Genomic DNA, 23689 nt, shown 5'->3' on the forward strand with positions numbered 1-23689 from the left:
TATATATATATATAGTGTGTGTTAGCCTTTCAGTGATTCATTTCAATCATGGCTAACGAATGTATTTGTGTAGCAACCCAAACAAATATTACTGATTCATTTGAAGAGCCAAATTGTATGCATCACGTGAAGATTGATTTTGAGTAAATACCTTGTGGAGACAGGAGTATTGGTATGCATACAGTATGACATGTTGATGTTCTGAGAGAAATGATTGCAGAAGCTCCGCAGTGGGACTCAACCTTTGGCACAGAACAGTAGCATCTCATGCATGTCCATTCTAGATGGAATGGCCACGTACTGACCTTCCTGCAAACGAGCTGTGAAGACTTTATACAAGCTTGTTGTCTTAGTTGTGAAAATCTGCTCAATAGTCAAATGCCAAGTCTTTATATACAGCTGTTTGCACTCTTTGTTTGTAAATATAAAAAACAAAAGGCTTTTACTGCCAATTGTCAAATATCAGAAGACTTTGGCAAAATATCACTATATGCAATTATATTGTGCACTTTTAGTTTTTTACAATTTATTTTGTACCAGTGTTTAAACAGAGATACTGACCTGATGTCAAATCTAGGTCAACGTACAATGGCATAGTAGTAGTAAGGATAATAACAAGTCACGGATATAACCATGCCAATATACAAACATGTTGTCCCGATACCCCCGGTACCCCGATTCCCTCCCACACTCTAAAAGACATGCTACTAGGTTAATTGACTCCTGTCTAAATTGGCCCTGGTATGCATGTGAGATAGGGACCTTAGATTGTAAGCTCCTTGGGGGCCAGGACTGATGTGAATGTGCAATGTGTAAAACACTAGGTAAATTGTCTGCACTTTAGAAATACCATAAATAAATAAATAAATAAATAAATAAATAAGCACATTGTAAGAATACCTTTGAGTTGAAGATTATTTTTAGATGCAATCATTTTGGTGCAGTATATTTGAGCACCACTACAAGCAGTACTAGCATAGGACATTCACATGCGATATAGTTAAAATAAGCCTCCCAAAAAAGTATCAGATTAAAACAAACATAGTAGCTAAATACCGTAGAATATCACTAGACTTAAAGAGGTACTTCACTCCCTCCCCAATTATAATTTTTTGAATCTACACCTATTTCATTCTAGGTCGTCCTCAATTCACATACTCACCCAGCCAGTGAATTCAGAATTTGCTCTGCTTTGATCCTCATTCTGCTGCCACACACCAGGTCCCACTTCTGGATTCAGTCATCCAGCCCCTGATGATGCCCCACCAGGTTAGCCTTCTTCCTTCATCTGAATAAAAAAATGTATTGAGAGCGCTACTACTGTGCTGAAATAAACAGGAGGACTCACGTTTGAGAAGTCATCTGCGGGAGGAAGTCCGGTGGGGTCCCTGGGTGAATACAGACCTGAAGGGTCCAGTGATCTGGTGGATGGTCTGCCTCTGAAAACGAGAGCTGCGAATGGAAGGACAGCAGGCTCTTGCACGGACTCAGCTGGCCAGGCTGAGCCGCTGCAGCCGGGGGCACTGTGTGTCTAAAAAGCTGTTTGACGTTGGCTCCCTGTCAGTAGGCTCGGGAGGCGGAGCGGTGGTTCGTACAGTGACGGACGCCAACGGAAGTGGTAGGAGGGTCAAAGTGCACTGAAGGACAGTGCAAACTGGGTCGGTAGCTACGCGTTTCGAGGCGGAGCCTCTTTGTCAAGCTGTGATCAACCAGACTGATGCCTCCTGGCATATGTGATACAGATCCAAGGAGGCATCTGCTTTCCCCTGTTTGTGCGCACCGGTTCTGTGTTCACTGTGATTAGAAGACCACCAAGTCATTGCTGGAAGGAAGGGGGAGTAAAATTAGCTGCTAAGAGAAAGTGAATGCGCTTTCTGCTGCAGACTTTGAGGATGAATTACTTTACAGCACCTACAACTACAGAGATCAATGAGGACTTTTTGTAAAGACGGTTTACTACTTGTTGCAAATTTTAACAATCTTTAAATGTCTGTGGGCTAGTCACAGTTCTTTTATCAAGTAAACCATGCTTTGCCCATGCAAAATTAATTTTGACTGAGTTTCATTTCATTCACTAAGCTAAGTGAAAAAATAATTCTGCAAAATAAACATGCTCTACTCCTTAAACAATCAACTACATTGTAATCCGTAAAAACAAATCCAAAGCGCTAAATTTGACCAACAGATGAATAGTACAAACGAGGTTGACTAGGAGTGCTGCCCCACTTAATTTTGTGAGTATGTTTTTACTCTGTATTTGTAATCAACTACATTGTATTTAAAGCTGAACTCCAGGTAGATATAAAATACACAAATTAATGCAGTTCTGTGATTATTACATCCTTAAATATATTTTTTAAAGTGTAAGTACCTTAATTTGACTTGGTATCAGCCTCTTGCAGTCCTTGTACAGAAGGGCTAGAGAAGGTGGGGGGAAGAGAAGCAAAACAAGGAATCAATCAGATGTCATGCAGAGTAGGGAGCATAGAAAACAAAAGGGAACAGAGCGCCAGCTCCGTGTGTAAAATCGTTTATTAGGATAAACAAAACAAGGGATAAATGTACACACAAGCAAACGTTTTCATCAGGCTTTAACAACAAACAAGAGACCACACTGTCTGTTAACCCAACATGGTATCACCCCGACTATGTAACATGGTAGCCTCCGGTCACATCACCCTCCACCTGCCCCAGTCAGCCAAGATTGACGTGTTTTCAGGGGCAAGCCCCCTTCATCAGAATCATAGCAACTGGGAGATTTCTACGAGAACTGGGAGGGATGAAATCTCCATTCCTGGGTCCGGGCTTTAGTGGTGACCAGCACCAGATTGTGCACCTGTGCACAGCCCTTATGAAAAGGATGCTGGTTCAGGTTCAGTGTTCCAGCTGGAACAAAGGAGGTGTCTGTCCAGGAGTCAGGAGGACTCCATCCTTGAACCAGCCTGGGTGGCAACTCTGTTGGGTGCAGCCTGTTTGGGAGAGGTTTAAAGTAATAACCTGAAGTCGGTGAGACTTTGAAAAACTGTCAAAAAAAAATGTGTGAGAGCTGTTCACCTGCCTTCATACCACCTGGAAAGGAAGAATAGCTGATCTTGGGTGCAGCTGTACAAAACCATAGAAGTGGCTATACATTGGAAAACAATGCTCCATTTGAGACTATGATTTTATTTACCAATAATCTATTAACGGCTGACATTTTGTTTCTAACATGTGCAGTAACTTTCTTGAGCAGTTATACAGTATTTGTTAAAGTGCAAATTAAGGCAAAACACTTTTTTATAGTTTTGGATAGAGCAGATAGATATCAGAACACTTGTAAGGTTTTTATTTCTGTCTAAGTCCCTGTAAGGGAAACACACCCTCTCCCTTTGTCCTGGTGACCGTTACCACTGAAAGTTAAAGCAAATCTCAAATTTTATATTGTCATCAGAACAGGAATAGAGGGGAAATCTTGCAGTGGGGACACTAGTTCAGGTGACCCTACTGACCACCAAGGATTTCCCTCACTTTGGAGTAATTTCCCCTCACTTCATGTTGTGGGTATTGGACAGGAAGAAAAGGTAAATTTCTCTAAATGGGACGCAGATGGCAAAAAAAACTGACAAGTGTTATAACCCTCCCTTAATCTATCCAAAACTAAAAAAGTTTAGGCTTAAGTTCTACATTAAGGCATGACATTCTCTTACTGTTGGTCAGAAGGTCAGTGCTCGGTTTCCTATCAAACATTTAAACCAGTATAGATGAGACCAAACATGGTGGATGCAGAAACTGTACCTGTTTGTTAAACTACAGATGGAGCATACATTATTAACAAAAATTTAATTTTTTTTTATTTTGTAGGCTGTTTTTACATACAATTCAATTCTCAAGGTTCAAGGTTTAATACATATGTAATGATAACATATTGTAATCAAGTGGGTAAGTTGTCTGAAAACACAGGTAATAAATTTTGTGATAGAAGAAATACTATTTGTATTTAAATACACTGAGTGGCCAGATTATTATGACCACCTGATGTTTGTAGGCAAATTAGCTATAATTAGCTATAATTTTGCGCTGAAGTTGCTAGAGGGCCAGGCCATTATAAATAGGGAAGCAGGTTGTTTACCACGACAGTAGAAGTGATTTTTTTTAATGAAATTATGGGTAAACAACGCGATTTAACAGCCTTTGAAAGTGGGATGATTGTTGGCGCTCGAAGCCATGGCACGAGTATCAGCAAAACAGTTGTTGTTAAAGTGTTTAAAGACTGGACTGTCAGCCGAAAATCTGTGTTCCATGCAGGGAAGCCCAATCTGGTATATCAGAGTCGTCAGCTGTCATAAAAAAATCATAGGAGAGCTTCAAATTGAGCCATCTATTCATGTCCCTAAAAAGGGCATTTACTAACATAATACAACCAATCAAAGGGTCTGGGTTGTGTGTTGAAGGGAAGTTGCAGTGTTTTCTTATGCTTCAGTGGACAATTGTCCTAGCATTGAGGGATGCATATATTGCATAGAAAATCTAAGGTGCATTAGCCTGCTGGATCTTGTAATATAGTGTCTAACTGTTTTATCAATGTAACTCCATTACAGCCAGAATTATGGAATAAGAACCAGAATATATAGTTAATATAGTGTAGTGTAATATAATTTCCCAATTCTCTCCACACAGTTTGGGGTCATTGGCCCTTATTATAAGACATAAGAAAATTCTCCTGAGTTTGATTTGCCTGCTGTTCCTCAAACTCACCAGAAATTGTGAACTTTATTTCAAACCTGTTAGGGTGACACCCCCTGGCAGGTGACATGGGCTTCCCTGAGGGGCGGAGTCTAACTACTAGCCGGTGTTCACCAGAGCTCCTGATGGTGGAGATCGGCTTGGCAGCTTGCTGGTACCAGGTCGCGATCCCCATGGTTGCCCTGCCAAGGGATGGACGGGAACAGGAGGGCTCCAATGAGGAGACAGTAGTCAGATCCAGGCAGAGTTCAAGGCAGGCGGCTAGCAGAGGGTGGTCAGATGGTCCCAGGTAAGCAACGAGTAATCAGAGGATAAACGCAGGAGACAAGAGCAAAGTCGGGCCAGGCAAAAAATCAGGGCGGGCAGCAAGTGAAGGATCAGGCGGTCCAGGTCAGCAACGAGAAAACAGCAGAAGTATAAGCTCTTTAGACAAACAGGAAGCTGTCAAAAAGACACAGCACCACCTCATAGTATTTGAGGTTGAATAAAAACATAAGTCCATCAAGTCCAACCTGTTGTGTGTGTGTATAGGTCCATGAGTGTTCTCATTCTTGTACATTTTGGTCTCTCAGGAAGTCGTCCAAAAGCCTCTTGAATGACGCCCAGTTCCAGCCATAAGGATTCCACGTCCTCCCCACTATTTGACGTGATGTCACCCCTTATATGCATATTTAGATTATTTTTAACATAAATTTATACCCCCCCCCCTTCTCCCACCTCTGTCCCTCCTGAACAGGTTGTACCCCTCTATGTTGGTGGCCCAATCATGTGAGCTGTCTAGCCAGGTTTCTGCTATTCCAACTATATCGAAGTCCTCTTCGAGTATCATAAGCTCAAGCTCTTCTAATTTATTTGCCATACTTCTAGCGTTTGTGTACATACATTTATTCCCTGTCTTGTTATTGGACAAAGGTTTAGGTGATATTGGTATTCCGGTATGACTTATATTACCTCCTTACAGAGCTAGTGCTTAAATACCATTCTGAGTCAGAGACGACACACACAGCCTCAGGGTACAATGGAAGTCCTGGTCTGGAATCTTTTACTATTACTAGTCATACTGGCCTGGACTCTGTGAGATCAATTAGTAGCGGATCTTCTGGAAATCCTGGCTGGGATTCTCAAAAGGAGAACGATAAACCCTGACAGGTACTCTGAGCTTACCATTACAAAACCGTATTGAAGCTATGGGAGAGGAATCTAGAAAGCCAATCAATTCTGGCTAATTTCATGATTATCAGGCAAGGGATTGTCAAATAAAGGGAACTGGGTATTGCTCCAGGAGACATTTACAAATTCAAAAAGAAGTACCAAGTAATATTTAGTGGGCAGAGAATGCACCTTTTTATGTGACTTTGAAGGCAACTTTGAAAAACCAACCCTTTCAATTACATGTTTGGGAAATGCCTTAAAGCTGTATGTGGTGCTAGTGCTGGTGCTGTAGGTGATATGAATTGACTGGAGGGAGTAGCAGGCACAACAGATCTAAAAGCTATAGGAAACTGAACTCATGAAAAAATAAAGCTTTAGCCCTCAACTTGGTACACTTGTTCTACTTGTTCTTTTCTCTACTTGTTCTCCCTCTCCTTCTTGCAGTCGTGTAAGCATTTCACTGCATATCATACTTGTACGATTATGTATGTGACAAATAAATAAATCTATCTATTTATCTATCTACACATTGGCCAATGGCATAACAGTTTTCTTACACATTATTGTTGTGAATACCCCCATTGGGAAGATTAACCCTCTCTGTTTGTCCTAGTGGCCACTACCACTGGGAGAGAAGGTGAGATATTGTAATCAATTCCTGGTCTATCTATGGGCCAGAAAGTACAAATAAAATCTCATTAATAGGAATATAGTGATAAAACATTATAAACCTTCCATACTCTATCCACAACTAAAAAACATTTTAGCTGGAGTTAGATTTCAACGTTTTCTACTACGAATTATGTACTGTGAATCCTGTACCATGACAATGTGACAAACTCTGGATGTTCACAAAACAATTACTTTATTATACTATAAGTTGAATGCACTATTACACACCAATCCTTCCAATGGAGGCTTTATACTGCAAAAGGGTTGTGGGTGCACTTGTTTGACTCTCCACTTGATTGTGCATGTTTTACCTTGAATGCATCCGATATTAATCTGGCTACCGTAAACTAAAATCTAATTGGTTATAGTGGGGTATTTCCCACATTCACTGCACTGCATGTCCTTGTAAAATAAATTATATGGTTATACACAACATATGGGGTATATTTAAAAAGCAGTAAATGTGACATTCACTAAACATTCACTGTTGGTGTCTTTTTCTGGTGCATGTGTTTTAAATGCCAGTGATTGATTCACATTGGGTGAATGTTTGGATGAATGACACAGTTACTAGAAATTCCCCTTATGGCTAAGTAAGGTGTAAATATCCAGATTCAAAAGTACATACTAGCAGTTGACTACATTTCTCATAGCTCAAATTATGTAACAAGCTAGAGTAAATATAAATTTTAAAATGTGTTAAAGTGAACCTTTTCCCCCTTTGACTAAAAATCACATCAGCATTCAGCACTGCATGCTGATATGAAATCATCTTACATTCATTAGTTCAACAAACATGTTTTCATTTTACTTACAATTTCTTGTTTTCTACTTCCTGGGAATTAGCATTAGCATTGCATCCTGGGAAGGTTACTTCAGCAGTGCATTGCTGGGAAATCTCATAAGGCCTCAGGAAAAGGCATTTTTTCCCCCTGAGATGATGTGCATGGTCACATGTCCTAGCCACATGTGTCAGAGTTCCAGGAAGTAAAGGGAGATATACTGTATTAATCTGCCCTCAGTAAAAAAAATCTACTGTGAGAAGAATAGCGAGGAAAAAGTAAATAAGGTATGCATACATTAAAGTGACATTAAAGGCAACTTATTTTTTTTCACTCACCCCAACGTTAATTAAAGCACTTACCTTAAATTATGTCTCTTATCCCGATCTTCTTCTTCTTTCCTGATGTTTTCAGCCTTCTCTCCAGCGCTGCGGCGGGTGTCCAATCCAGGGCTGACTCCTTTGGGCTTGCTGGCACTTCCTGTCCCATGGTGTATGCATGCGGGTGCACGCGTCCATAAACTTACCTTGCGTCCCTCCTCGCGTCCCGGCCGAAAATGTGAACTAAGTGAATCTATCCAGAAGAAATTAATGCTTTCCCCTTTATGCGATGCAATTAATCTTTAAACACTCACCAGATCGCTCTGATGAGAAAGCGTGTAAGGAAATCTTTCTTTTGCTCCTTTTTTAGATGGCACCTCCACCGCACACATCCCCACGATCTCCTTATGTGGGTGTTAACACCAATTTTAAAGGACATTAATCAGAGCAAACATTTCTATGTGATATTTAATGCTAATTTTTTTTTAAATATTATTCTAATATGCAGTTTACAAAAGGAAAAGTACAGCACACGCATTGTTAAACACAATACAAAGGAGTGTTCGCATGGAACAGAAAGAATGATTAATAGCACTGTATACTCGCAACAATGCATTTAACTCTGTGTCAGATCATATGTCATTATGTCACATCATCATAGTTGTATAACCAATACCAATATCAAGAGGAAAATCCTACATTTTCATAGAAACAGATAGAACTTAGTCGTGATGGTCAAGAATAAACAGGGAAACGTATTAAATAAAACAATTCACAAATAAGGCTACTTTCATTTTTTCATTCATTCTGTTCTGAGGAGAATCATCATCATCAAATATTGCCTGGGTTGTGATAATGTTTTGTGATTGGTGATATTTAGCCATGATTCCTCCTTTCCCACACCATCCTCCTCTTTTCAGCAGAACAGCACTTCCCCAAGGTCAAATGCATTATAAGATGGCCGGTTAATAACACCTCCTATACTCCAATTATGCAAATGCAATCAACACCTGGTTGTGACTAACAGATTATGTGGATTGGAGCAACATTCACCATATTTTTTCCCAGATATTTTTTTGTACAAGTCATTCTGAATTGAGAAAACTGGTTGGATGACCAATGAAACGTCTTCAAGAAAAATACAGCAAGTCCAGTTGCCTTGACTTTTTTTTTACAGATATACCATGACCTGGATGAAGGAGAACTTTCACAGACACTTCCTGAGATTCATTAGCCAACTGATTCTTTTTGACAACTTTCAGGATGGCACCATTCACTTGCTGCTGTCCTTGTTCATACTCTGTCTGTTGCCCAAGCTACCCTCCTTTCTATCTCTTACATTTTCATTGTGGCTGTAGAGGGCACTGGAATGTTGTTTTTTAGTGCCAGTCAACTACCACCCTTCTTCCTATATGAAGAAGACATTTTAGAATAGTGGTTCTCAACCTGGGATATGTGTACCTTTAGTGGTATCAGGGCATATTATGGGGTACCTCAGGGACTGATTCCAGTATAGCGGATCAAAAATCTCATATTGGACAGTGTTATCCATAAATATGTTATGGGCACAGTATATTGTGAAAGCAAACATTGCTCTGGTCATTAGGCAGTTAACTGTCCTAGGTTTTTAATAAACAAACTGTGAAAGTCCTGGATGAAGACTGGTTGCCATGCAGTCAATGGTTTAATAAATTAAATCTTTTTTCTACATGGCCTTAATGTATTCTGGCTGTATGATTTCATAATTGAAAGTAAGTTTGAGAGGCAAAGATGAATACAGCAGACAGATTCAGAGTCATGGTCGTAAAGTGTATTGTCAGTTTTTGTATACATATTTGTACTCATAATAGCAAGTTAAACTAATTATTATCAACTTGTGCAAACAAAACATGTGTTCATATTTTTTTGTTAATGTGTCTTAAACAGTAAACTAGGCTTCATCCACCTTCAGACCTCAGATCAGCACTAATTCCTGCACTTTTACACCATATTTTAACCTACATTCCTGTACCTTGAGATGTCTGATTAGCCCAAATTTATGCACCCTTAGACGTCAGATCAGACCCAATTTGTGGACACACCTCTGGTCAGCCCCAATTCCTGCAACGTTCAGACCTAAGATAAGCCCTAATTCCTGCACCTTCACAGCTCAAATCAACCCTATTTCATACACCTTCACAGCTCAAATCAGCCCCAATGCATGCATTGGCAGACCTCAGATTAGCTCCAAATCCTGTGCCTTTAGACCTCAGATCACATCAAAAACTGTGCCATCAAGAAAGCAGGAGATTTACATGCATTCCTTCTGCAGCAGTATCAACAAGAGAAGAAAAGAGTGTACCCTATTAAATGGGCATGTTGTGGTTTCACATGCAAATATGTTGCATAAAAGTGGATCTTAACTCAAAAAGGGAAGAGTTGCTGACTTATAGGGGACATCTAGAAGTGTTAAAGCGAATGTTAATACAAAATTGTTAGTATCCATTACTCTTTACTTCCTATAAAATATATTGTATATATGTAAATACCTGGTGATTATGCAAATCCCCTACACCCTGAAGGGCTTCCTATCCTGTTGTTGTCCTGGGAACATTAACCGTGGAAGCAAATCTATGGCAACATTTTCATGTTGCATCCATTTTTCTTACCTACCAGCATGCTTATAGTCCTTTTGTTAGTCTGCGATTAGGACAGCAGCTCTGATATGAAGAAGCCCTGTTTTTAGATTGTCATTACTACACATTTCTAAAGGTGCCTTTGTTGTCATTTTAAAGATAAGGGTAAAGTTCCTCTTGAAGTTATATTTTAAATATGAGATGTTGTAAAGGTTTTCTTAAAAGATCCAGAACTTGGGCACATGTTGAGAAATACCAAGATGGTGCCAAGACAATCTGCTGTGACTCATAGCAGGGAAACCTTTATCCTCCCTTAACCTTTTCTACTTCATGCTCCGCTTGAAGCAGATATTCTTCTGAAGCTAAATCTGTTTGCCCATTTCTTTTAATGAAGAAAAAAGTACTCACGGTTACATAAAAGTATACATAACAATGAAAGTACAAATGAAATAACAAATTAACTCACACCTTGAACAAACAAAATACATTTTCCCACAAAAAGAGCAACAGCACTTGACAAAATGAATTATGTTGCAGTTCAGCTTAAAATGATCTTATGTGTACTGTACATTTCAAGGAAGAAAAAAAAAAGTCGTGTTATGTGACTTTACATATTTTAGAAAATCCAATTTTGTTCCAGTTTGCTTGTTTTATTTCATATTTGTTGTCACATTATTAAAAAGAAAGTGTTCATTTGTTTTGTATTATAGGTTAGTCTGAGCAAACCAAAATACTAGTCACACAGGATTTAGAATCCACCAAAAGCACGTTCAGAAGGCGCAGTGCTAAGTGACCTGAAAAAACATACAGTAAACAAGAATGTAATCTACACAGGAGCTTCAATTGTTCATCGGCCGTAGCTGTATATATAGACCTCAGAGAATAGAGAAATGTTTGCTTATTTCTGTACATAATTCCACCTAAGATGAGTCAACATTCTATTTAAATAAAAGTTCTAAAGAGAAAGGCGTTCTTGCCACCAGAAAGGACAATCTATAGAACCATCACTTGAAGCAGGGAGTAAGACAACTTTATAATACCGGCATTGACTGCCTAAAGTTTGACAGGCAAAACCTTTTTTCATTTGATACAGTGGTGAGAGCTTAGAACCCCTATCAGATATTAGTTGCTCTCAATGTCCTCACTAGGGATATTCACTCTCTTTTTGTCCTGGTGATTACTCTCACCAGGAAAAAAGTGAAAGAAATCCCAAATTTTTAAGTTGTCAGCAGAACAAGAATACAGGCAAATCTTCCAGTAAGACCCTTGTTTGAGTGGCCTAACGCGAGCACAAAAAACGTGTATACAAATGTGCAACATGCTTCTGAAAATGCGTTTCCGGGCATTTTCATTGAGTCTATGGGGCAAAAACATGCTGTTAACTGCCCAAAGAAGCTTATGTACCTTTTCGGGCATTTGGCGTTAAGTGCAGTGTTTATTGGTGATATTTACAAGAGTATTCACAGGTGCTGTACTCAAGTGGTTCACACGAAAAAACAAAAATAAAACCTAGCCGTACCCTGGCACTAACTTCATACACAAAAAATATAGATCCTAACTAGCAGGCTGAGCAGGCCTACCGTTTGTCAGCCTCCGCATACACTGTTTGCTAGTTTTCACCCACCCTTCAGCTCTCTCAGACAGGACTTGTCTGATCCCCAGGCCAAGAGCTCTGATTACAGATTCCAGGTGAGATTAAATTGCCGGTGGAGAGAGGAGTAAACCCTGCACTGGAGCCTGGATCAGCAATCCCTAAATGTATAGGAGAGTAACTTGGGAGACCTATAAACTGCGAACAGGACTTTCCCAGGCTCCATCTGGGACGCTCTGCTGCAATATATATTCGGAGACTGGGCCGCAGGGCAGTATTGCAACATGATAACGACCAAAACGCGTCAGGGCAGGTCTTTCTGACGTCACACGCTCAAGGGTAGACAAAGTCTTTACTGTTGCTGGCCGGCTGCTGCAATTTTTAACTGTGAGTTACTTATTATTGTATTCGAATAACATTTTTAATACTGCACCATGAGGGTTTCCTTTTTCCTTTTTTATTATGATGGAATATCGGTAATGAGCATGGTGGAAGAAGCAAATTACGAAGGGGGAGGACGCTGACGCTTTCCTTGATTTTCCTAAAAACGCTTCCTTGGCTGTTATTAACAGTCAGAAATTCTGGTGAGTGACCAGTCACTGTGGGGTGTCTTTTGATTGCACCAAGGAGCACTATCGTATTGGAACACTTATTTGTTTGAGATTTAATTTGTTGCATCTGCACTTTATTGGAGAAAGTTTTTGTTTCCCCTTTTTTTTTTTCAAAAGTCGTTCACATTTTCCCCAATAAGGATTGGACTTTTGCCGTGGACTGATTGTTTGGATATTAACGTTTGGATTTATTATATTTTTTTTCACTGGTTCACAATATTTATGTTTTGATTTGTTATAATAAGTGATGTTATAGTTTTAAGACAGGAATCTGGGTGATACATAAACTGCAAACAGGAACACAGTTTGACACTAGTTTTAACACAGCAGTAGTTACTACATATGCAGAATAATGGACAATTTTACTTTAACCTGCTAGAATATAATTAAAACATCCCTTGTATGTGACAAACTGGATACAATTACAGTGGCTTCTATGTCTGTGTCTTGGTGAGTTAACCTGTCTGTGAATCTTGTCAAGTCATCAAGCTGTCAAATTTGCTACAGGGACTGGATCCTGGGAGGAGACATGTTTCTTGCATATGAGAAGAACACTGCCTTAGTGAGTTTCTTAAACTATGAGTCTACTAAGCTGATTTGCTGAAGCAGAAATGAAAATCCTACTAAAAAAGTTGTGCAAATATTCACTTCGATTATGCAATTCTGAAAAGTTTCTGTTTGTTTATTTATTTCAGCTGAACACGCTTTTCACATGATTGGATAATTGAAGTGAATATTTAAACAAATTATTGTGCAAACATTTTCAACTCCTTTAGTGTACTTTTTCTAGAGGTATAGTAATGTACCTTCCCCCCTAGCTGTTTATTTACACTTAAATGAGAACTATGAGGTGAGTGCTTTTCACTCACCTCATAGTTCTAGCCGACCTGTGACAATGTCTAGCCGACCTGTGACAAGGTCGGCTCAGTAGATCGGGAGGTGAGCGAACACATACCGGCGTTCGCTCACCTCTCGATCCTGTCACGGCTCTCGGCCATGACAGGGGAGGGTCTGGATTCCCCGCTCCGATCCGCCAGCGCTGACTGGCGGAACGGACGGGAAGGGGGCGGGTACAGCTGGCTCTGCCTCTAGATAGGCAGAGCCAGCTGTCAGTCACGCAGCTGGGTGGATCCCGGCACAATTGTGGGGATCCGCTTCAGCTGCGGCATCTTAGTATACCTTGAGCAGCAGCTCGCGGTATACTGCGGCGTCTCAGTATACCGCGAGCTACAGCTCACTGTATACTGAGCCTAGGGGGACGGGAGGACGCTAATTTGTGTCCTCCCGTTACCCTAAGGAGAACTATGGGGAAAAGCCTTAACCCCATAGTTCTCCTTTAATAGAAGAGCTACACCATGATCCAAATTGATACTTTGTTTCGATTCCCTCCTGCTAAAATTCCTTAAATGTTGGCCACACCTTAAAGTGAGCCCTCAAAGACTTCTTATTTAGTCTTGGAGTACAGCGCTATACAAGTCGATGAGGGCTCACTGTTTAGATTCAACCAGCAGGGAAGATCTGTAAAAAAATAAGTCAAGGCAACTGGCCTTGCTGTATTTTTCTTGAAAACATTTCACTGGTCATCCAACCAGCTTTCTCAATTCAGAATGACTTGTACAAAAATGATCTGGGAATAAATATGGTGAATGTTGCTTCAATCCACATAATCTGTTAATTGCAGCCATCTGTTGATTGCCTTTGCATAATTGGAGCTAGGAGGTGTTATTAACCTGCCCAGAGAGAGGTGTTAAAAGAGCATTGTATGTAGCATGGCATATATTAGGCAGCAAGTGAACATTTTGTCCGTGAAGTTGATGTGTTGGAAGCAGAAAAAAGGGGCAAGCACAAGGATTTGAATGGCTTTGACAAGGGCCAAATTATGATGCTAGACAATCAGGTCAGAACAACTACAAAACTGTAGCCATTGTGGAATGGTTCTGATCTGCAGTGGACAGGACCTACCAAAAGTGGTACAGAGAAGGAAAACCAGCGATGGGTGGTCATGGGCGGCCACGGCTCATTGATGCACATGGGAAACAAAGGCTGGCCTGCACAGTCCAATTCAATAGAAGAGCTACTGTAGCTCAAATTGCTTAAATTATTGATTGTTCTGATAGAAAAGTGTCTGAACACACAGTGCATCACAGTTTGTTGCATATGGGGCTGCTTAGTCACAGACAAGTCAGAGTACCCATGTTGACCTGTGTCATCCACCAAAAGTGCCTACATTGGGCATGTGAGCATCAGAACTGGACCGCAGAGCAATCAAAGAAGGTGGCCTGGTCTGATGAATCACGTTTTCTTTCACATCATGTAGAAGGCCAGGTGAGTGTATGTCGTTTGGAGAGACACACACACCCGGTAATCACTTCAGGAAGAGATGGCACCAGTTGATCTATGGGAAGAAGGCATTGTTTATGTTGCAACATTGTTGCTGACCAAGTACACACCTCTTTCAGTAGGATAATGCGATCTGCCACACTGCAAAAATGGTTCAAAAATGGTTTGAGGAACACAACGTGTTTTAGATGTTGACTTGGCATCTAAATTCTTCAGGCCTTAATCCAATCAAGCATCTGTGGGATGGAAAAGCAAGTCAGATTCATGGAGGCCCCACCTCGCAAACTGCATGATGTAAAGAGAAACTTAGAAATGTTTAGTAATTGCAATCCACAAATAGATACTTTTAGATAATTGCCGGCTATTTATTTTTTGCATACCTTATTTTTCTTTTACTCCCCATTCTTCTCACAGTGGCCATTATTACAAAGGACAGATGAATCCATCTTCCTTTACTTCCTGGAACCCTGGCACATGGGACTAGGACATGTGACCATGCGCATCATCTTAGGGGGGAAATGCCTTTCACTGAGATCTCGTGAGATTTTGCAGTTTACAAAAGAGATTTCCCAGCAATACACTGCTGATGTAACTTTCCCAAGATGCATCTCTTAGGCATAGGCTACATCACTAATGTCTAAGAGGACCAGGAAGTGGAAAAACAGTAATTATAAGTAAAATCAAAATATGTTTGTTTAATTAATGAATGTAAGATGATTTATTATCAGCATGCAGAGCTGAATGCTTATGTCATTGTTAGTGAAAGGAGTTAAAGGTCCGCTTTAAAAACAAAGGTCCGCTTTAAAAAAAAGAACTCCAGGCAAATAAAATCTTAAGCCTTGCAGTGGGGCTACCGCAACACTGCAAGGCATAAGTGCTCTTTATGTCTGGGGAGTTAAAGTAACAGGATTATACTCACCCAAACCACAATCCCAGCTGGCTCCTAGACTGGTCCCTGGTGAGATCTACTGCTATACACATAATTATTATTTTAAGTATCATTATTTATTTGTCTGTTCCTGGATTTGTTAATAATAATCTTAATACAAGAATAAATGGTACATTATGGTTTCTATAGCTAAGAAAAACCCAAATTATCCATTTTATTTTCTTCAATAGTCATATACCTTTTTTCTAATAGTTTCTAATAATAACATAACCTTCAATCTTATAGATCAGTTTTAATATAATTTCATAAAGAAACTTGAGCAAAACTAGATTAATTTCAAAATGTGGCTTTAGGACATAAACATGCACATTTTTCTAAAGAAAAAAAAATGATTTATAGCATGGAACGCTGGCTTTGGGTAGACAAAGACATTTAATGGTATATTGGCTTCAACAAAGAAGTCAATAATGCTTAATTTAAAGGTTGGTTTCTCCAGTATTAAATTGCAGTGTGCAAAGTTCAAAACTTACAAAGCGAAAAACTAAGACTGAAACCTGAGCAAGCCTATTGCTGCTTTCATTCATGTGTACATGATGCAGTACTACTGTAGCCCCTAATTTATTTCTTGCCTAATTATAGGAGATTGCAAGCCTAAAATCTTTCTTTTATCTTACCTTCTCTGAGCATATAGCTGCCTGAAGGGTTTGATTATTTTTTGCAAACCCAGGTATATTTACATTAGCGATAAACTGTTTAAAATTAACTCCATTACAAAAACTAGAGGCCACCACCTAAAATTGGTGGAAAAAAAATTCCAGCACAAGGGGCGAAGGGGGTTCTTCACAGTAAGATCAGTTAGGGTCTGGAACTCACTGCCACAGGCGGTGATTTCAGCAAAGAATGTGGAATTGTTCAAGAAACTTTTGGACGATTTCTTAAGGGACCGTAATATACAGGGGTACGGGTACTCCTAGAATGAGATCCTAATAGGTTGGACTTGATGGACTAATGTCTTTATTCAACCTCAAATACTATGTAACTATGTAACTATGTAAATAAAAACAGCATGCAATAAATCCATCATTGTTTTACAATTGTTGTATGTGAACATGTGTTTTAATGATTCACAGTATCTATTCCATCCACCCTGAGCTCCAGACTGTGGGGAACATTTAGCATACATGTCCAATAGGTAGTTTAAAAGTTGAGGTGCATAGTGCAGGGATCAATAGGAGTCATATTTCATATGATGAAGACTAATCAGTCTGCTATGGGTGACAGCAATTGGCACTTTTTTATTTTCCCTAAAGTGGACCTGAGTTTAAAATGTAAATATTTTTAGATTTCTAGGGAACATTTAGAAATGTAATAGTATGTAAATGTTTATAGGCAGTGCTCTGACAATTTTACTTGTCTTGTCTTATTCCAGAAAAATAGAAGTGCACTTCCTATTATGTGATGGTGTCTGGACACTTCTTGGCATACAGCCTCATAGATGTATATCTGCATTGTGAGATCTAAGGCACTGCTGCCTTTTACTGCTAGTCTAAGGATATTTGGAGTCAGATTTGGTGACATCTCTACTGTGCCGCTTAATGTTCTTTTTCATAAGACAGGTAGCAACATCCTGTCTCTACCAAGATGGCTACCTCCACACAGATACACAGTGCAGAACACGGCATGATAAGTCAGTAATGGAGAAACATCAGGTGCAGGGAGACCAGAAGCAATACTGGTGACTAGTACTTTGCTCTGTGTCTGCCTTTTTTGTGCAAAGCTTTTAGGGCTTGTTCACACCGAATGCGGTGCGTTCCAGAGGGGTAGCTGCAGGAACGCACCATGATCCCTCACGAAACCTCCCCAGCATTCTGGAGTAGGAGGGGGTGTGGTGGTGCATTGAATTAAATGGCAACGCTTCCATGCCCCCCGCCAGCAGTGCAATCGGACGCGTGGCAAAACTTTGCCTGCGTTCCGTTCCACTGCAAACGCAAAAAATAGGGCTTGAGAGTAAGGGCAAACGGCAGCGAGTGAGCTGCCGGAGCTTCAGCTCAGCCGATCCAGATGTTTGATTGGCTGAGTCGAACTCCTTCTGCACTTCGGCTCAGAAGAGCATGTTCGGCTGACCTCAGGCAGCCAATGTACGACTGATTTTAGCTGATGTACAGCTGATTTTAGCCGATGTACAGCTGAAATCAGCCGCACAAGGCTGAAGTGAATAGCCGAACAACTTCACTTTGGCTCGGTTATTCACTCGGCTGCCTTCGGCAGCTAAGTGAATAACCCCCTTAATGTCTTGTCAGTTAAGCAATGGAGGGCCTGAGGGGTACACCATTCTTGGGTATTAGTTGCTCTTAGGCCAGCCCCGCAGAGGGGCTGGCCTAATTGTGCAAAACCACCACTGGATGCCTTTTCAGTAAAGTATACATTTTCCTAAATAATTTGTTATTCTAAAACATTTTTTAATGTGCATTTATAAAAAATACATTGTAACCCCCCCCAAAAATGAATGCTTATGTATATGTTTTTTTTTTAAATATACATACAGTATATACAGTATATACCCTGTTTCCCCGATAATAAGACCTAGTACTATTTTTGGGAATTGCTAAAATATAAGACCTACCCCAAAAATAAGACTTAGTTGTGAACTTTCCCAGGGCCAGTGGTGGCATGAGGGGGGAACTTGAAGAGCCGCGGGAGAGAATCAGCGATGCCAACGAAGCCAGCGCTAGAGGAAGTGAGGCGGCGGCAGAGTGAACAGAGCCACATAAGCCGATGCTTCCTCTATAGCACCGGCTCCTATCACAGGCGGAGTGAGACCAAATGCACTCCGCCTGTGAGTAATGATAGTGAAAGTGCGCTTCGCTCATTCTGGCCAGCGATTGGTTACCAAATTGCTCTTGGAAAGGTACGGCACCCCATGATTGCCCTGATCACCCTATTCTTAACTTTGCCATTTTGGATTATTTAATTTCGATTTGCATTCATTTTGGATTGTTGTACATTTTAAAAAATAAGACCTACCCCAAATATAAGACCTAGTGTGTTTATTTGAGGCAAAAAAATAAATATAAGACAGTGTCTTATTTTCGGGGGAAACACGGTATAATTCTTAAAAGTTGTCTTTCCGATTCAACTGATAAATGTAGTGTGCAAAATATTTCCTGCACTGAATTCACTGTTTCTTGAATGCCATCTGGAGCTGTCATGGAATAAAAGGTTTTTAAAAACACTAAGTACTTGTGTTTCTAAGTCTAAAAAAACTGTTCAACGTCACTGGAGAGCCGATGATTGCAGATAGATATGTTACTGACTGGGTGGGGTGCACCATTCTTAGACAGCTACACACAGCAGTGTCCTCCTCCCATGACAGTAACATTTCATCACCTCCCACCCACAGAAAAAACAAAGGTCTTTTTCCATGTGTGACAGAACAATTTTAAATGATGTTTCCGCAATCCAGCAGAGGAGTCTACATTTCAAGAGTAGTTTTTATAAAGAGAAAAAAAGTAGACTGAAAAAATGATCTGTGTTTCTAAATTCTTTATAAAAACTTCCATAATTAGGTGGGATTAACTCAATGCAAACTGTAGTATATGTGGCAAAATGTGCATCACTGGAGCATATAGTGCTGACATTAACTGTGCAGTGTTGCTATTCTGGGGTGTCTTTTTATTCATTGGTAAAATAGAAAATTGAAACTGTATCACAGCCAAGAAATGTGTCCAGATTGTCAGAAAAGGCAGTAAGGGACCATTTTGGATTGTGCACATTTCTGAGCCTGATGAAGGGAACCTTGCCCAGCCCAGAAAGCGCTTGTCGTTTGAATGACAACTATCAATAAAATGGATTTTGCACTAACATGGGATATTGGTGTTGGTGACATCTGTTTTGGAGTTCAGATATGTACTATTGCACATAAAAGATGCCCCCACAAAAGATGTCACAGGTTACTTGTGGCATTTTTTATGGGGGCACGTTTTATGGTCTATACTAGCTCCCCCTTTTCAATTGATATTTAATACAGTATAATATATATATGGTTACCTGTTAGTAGTGGAGACTTGGGTGGTGCCGGCTATTTGTTCCCAGATGACAGCGCATGGTGGAGACAGAGGATGATTTCGGAGGACCTCCCTGATGTCACTTCCTCCCACCTAGTCCCTGCCGCAGAAGAGAAAAACAGAGGGAGGGACTCGACAAGTGACAGTGGCGGCACCAGCAGGGAGCCACAAGTCCGGTGTGAATAATGTGCCCAGGTGTGATTCGGGCTCACACCCGAGCACAGGATTCCAAAACCCAGTGTTCTATCAAAGTTTGTGACTAGGTTGGAATGTGTGACTGGTCACGTGGTCACACATGTTAACATAATCCCACCCAGTTATATAGGCGATCCCTCGCGTTCCGGGCACGGGACATTGCGGTAGATGTGCGGGCTGGTGGAAACAAGCCCTTAAGTAGAACACCAGACATAACTTTTATTTGTTTTGTGTGTGAGTATTAAAATATATCACATAACATCTGTGTCCCCGACCTTCATTTCCTATTGTGTCACCTATAAAGAAATAGTGTCAGGTTTTGTTCCCCTGCCTGTATCCTGGATGTGTACTATTGCACATAAAAGATGCCCCCACAAAACATTTTTTGGGGGGGCACGTTTAATGTGCAATACTGATCCCCCTTTCCAATTGATATTGCATTTGATAAAAATGTAATAAATACCTGCTTTTCTTCAAAGGTGAGATGACAGGTCGTTGAGGAGATAAGAAGGGCGGTTTCAAACTCATCTGCCAGACGAAAGCGCTGCTCTCCACAACCCCTGCTGGCTGGCTGCCGGAGAAAGATTAGTCCCTCATGGCTCCCTCTCTCCTTGATGTCACTTCCTCCTACTACAGCCGCGGAGGAAAGAAACAGGGGAGGGAGGGAGAGTCGAGGGACAGGAAACAGCGCCACCCGGCGTCCGCCGCAAGAAATGCAAGTATGCGGCATTGTACAGTTTGAACTAGGTGCCCGGGTGGCACGTGGGCCCAGACCCGGGCACATGATTCCAAACCCGTACTGTACGGGTGAAACCCGTACGGGTGGCAACCCTAATGGCAGCTGCCTTTCCCTTAAGTCCTGTGTGCCTGCCATTACTCAGATGCCCCAGGAATTAAACTATATACTCTGGCCATAAATGTGACTACAAACCCGCAGAGTAAACGTAGCACAGGACAGTGGAAGGTGAGAGCTGAAGAAGAATCCAGGAAATGTTGCGAAAGGTCAGGGCTGACCGCAGACAAGGAGTATTCAGGCATCCAGTAATCGTAGCAAAATGTCAGGGCAGGTAGCAGACAAGCAAGAATCTGAACAACATAGCTGAGGTCAGTCCAGAATAAAAACAAACAGGAACCTGATCAGCCAGTAAGCACTATTACAGGCACTGAGGCACAGGCTGATGATGTTTAAATAGAGCGCCTCCATAGACAAAGACCAGCTTGGGGCATGAGGCAGATGCATTACTCCACAGTAGACATGTGCACTGGCAAAAAAATTGTTTTGTTTCATTTTGATTCGGATTTTGCGTTATTTTGTTTTTCGGGATTCTGGTCCGAAATTCAATTATGTTTCGGGATTCAGATTTGGACAAAAATTGTTAGTGGTAGTCTGGACAAAAGTTTGTTTCGTTTTCGTTTGTTCGTTGCAGCAAAGTGACATTGGGGAAAAAAAACTTTTTTTTTAGGTCTGGTAGGAATGTTAGTAGGGACCCCCCCCCCCCTAAGTTAAAACAAACAAAAAAGTGCGTGGGGTCCCCACCGAAATCTACACCAGGCCCTTAGGGTCTGGTAGGAATTTTAAGGGGGAACCCCAGCCCCAAAAAATGGGAAATAAAAACGTGGGGTCCTTCCTAACATTCCTAACAGACCCTTGATCTGAGCACTGGCCCGGCAGGGCAGGAAAGGGGGGGGGGCGATCGAGCGCCCCCTCTCCCTGAGCCTTACCAGGCCACGTTTTGGGCATTCAAACCATGCCGATGGGGACGATGGCCTCTTCCCCACAACCCTGACCCGGTGGTTGTGGGGGTCTGCGGGCAAGGGGTCTTATTTGCATCGGGTGCCCCTTTAATTAAGGGGGCAACCAGATGCCGCCCCCCTTGTGAATGAGTTAGGGGTACTTGTACCCCCACTCATTCACTAAAGGGTTAAATCAAATAGTTATTAAAAAGTCCAGACTTTTGATAAAATCCTTTAATTGAAAAAAAGAGTACATTTTTTACTATTCCTTTAATTTAAAAAAATGGCTCCATCTATGTAGTCCAGCGTCAATCAGACGCCCGACGCCCGCTGACCCAGCACAATAAAAAAAAGTTCCGCCGCACGACGACCCTCCAAACCTTTCCTGCCCTGTCGGGCTAGTGCTCGTATCAAGGGTCTGGTAGGAAAATTAGGGGGGGGGTCCACATTTCCCCCCCCATTTTTTGGGGCTAGGGTCCCCCCTTAAAATTCCTACTAGACCTAAAGGGCCTGGTATAGATTTTGGGGGACCCCACACACTTTTTTTGTTTTAACTTGGGGGGTCCCTCCTAACATTCCTACAAGACCTAAATGGTCTGGCATGAATTGAGGGAGAACCTCATGATTTTTGTTTTTCCTCTTCTGCAAACTAAAAAAATAAAAATATATATTTTTTTCTAATGTCGAAATTTCGTCCAGCAAATGACATTTCATGCAGACTACCGCTAACAAATTTCTGAATCAGAAATTCGGATTAATTTGCATTAGTTATTTCTCTAATTCGGATACATCCGAATCTCAGAATTTCCACAATTTTGTCCAAATTTCGATTTGGAACAAAACGAATCGCACACGTTTACTCCACAGGTGAGCTGAGAGACAAAACTGCAGCCAGCACACAAGCTGCAAAACACTGTGGCCAGATTCATTATCTCACAGCTGAAGCGGATCGCATTGCAGCCAGCTCACTATGTTGTGGGGTGGGAGGGGGCGTGGCGGTCCATTGAACCGAATGGCACCATAGCCATGCCCTCCATATGATCGGCAGCATGGGAACGCAAGGCACAGCAATGCCTGCTTTCCAGTCCAGTCAGAAAAAAATAGTGCATGTAGCATTTTTTCTGACCAGACCGGACCGCAGGCATTGATGTGCCATGCGTTCCCGTGCAGCCGATCGCATTGCGGCAGGGGGCGTGGCTATGGTACCATTCACTTCAATGGACCTCTACGCCCCCTCTGGCCCCACAATATAGTGAGCCGGCCCCAATGCTATCCAGTGCGTGAGCTGGCTGGAACACACTGGGGGTGATTTACTAACCTAAACACACGCACGCACTAGGTGCGTGTGATTTTTACACAGCAAAACGTATTTATCAACCAAAAAGTCTCTAAAAGCATATTTCCACTAATGCCATATATGGAAAAATCATGCACATGATGCATATATAATGCTGCTTCACAGTTTAGACAAAAATGGTTAGCTCATGCATTTACATTCCTGCATTCATCAATGCAAGCAACACAATGTAGAGCTAATTTACACAACATCACCTTGCAATTCATGCAGGGCTTTGCACAACACACCTGCTGGGTGTGTACACACTACAAAGGTGTCTAGATTCCATCAATAGATCATGCTGGGAGGGAACACACTACAGAGATGTATACTTGTTTGTGGCGTGTTTATAAGGTTAGTAAATCAACCCCACTGTGTCTGGTGTAAATGGGTCTGAAGGCTAGAGCTGCAGCTAGCAACGCAGACTGATAATCTTACATGGACTGTCTGACAGAAATTATAACTCTATCACACTGTATCCAAAACTTGCAGCCTCCATTGTTTATTGATATCCTGTGTCATAAGTCATCTGCTGGCATTTTCAGCACTTATTGAATCCGAATGTCTTGTCAGTTATGCACTGGAGGGCCCGAGGGGGAACCATTGTTGGGCTGTGCTTAGAGTATCAGTTGCCCTTAGGCCGGCCCTGCAGAGGACCCTACTTGT

General features: G+C 41.3%; 1 long non-coding RNA gene across 1 annotated transcript in view; it reads left to right on the forward strand.

Moving 5' to 3' along the window:
• The window catches only part of LOC108791294, a 240236-nt gene that overhangs the window by 97780 nt on the left and 118767 nt on the right, over positions 1 to 23689 (forward strand). Inside the window, exon 2 of the long non-coding RNA XR_001941496.1 lies at positions 18996 to 18999. This is a non-coding gene — a long non-coding RNA (uncharacterized LOC108791294). The remainder of the gene's footprint in view (positions 1 to 18995; positions 19000 to 23689) is intronic.

The sequence above is a fragment of the Nanorana parkeri genome, unplaced genomic scaffold, assembly GCF_000935625.1.
Source record: "Nanorana parkeri isolate BGI_ZX_2015 unplaced genomic scaffold, ASM93562v1 scaffold540, whole genome shotgun sequence".
In the NCBI taxonomy this organism is placed as follows: Eukaryota; Metazoa; Chordata; class Amphibia; order Anura; family Dicroglossidae; genus Nanorana; species Nanorana parkeri.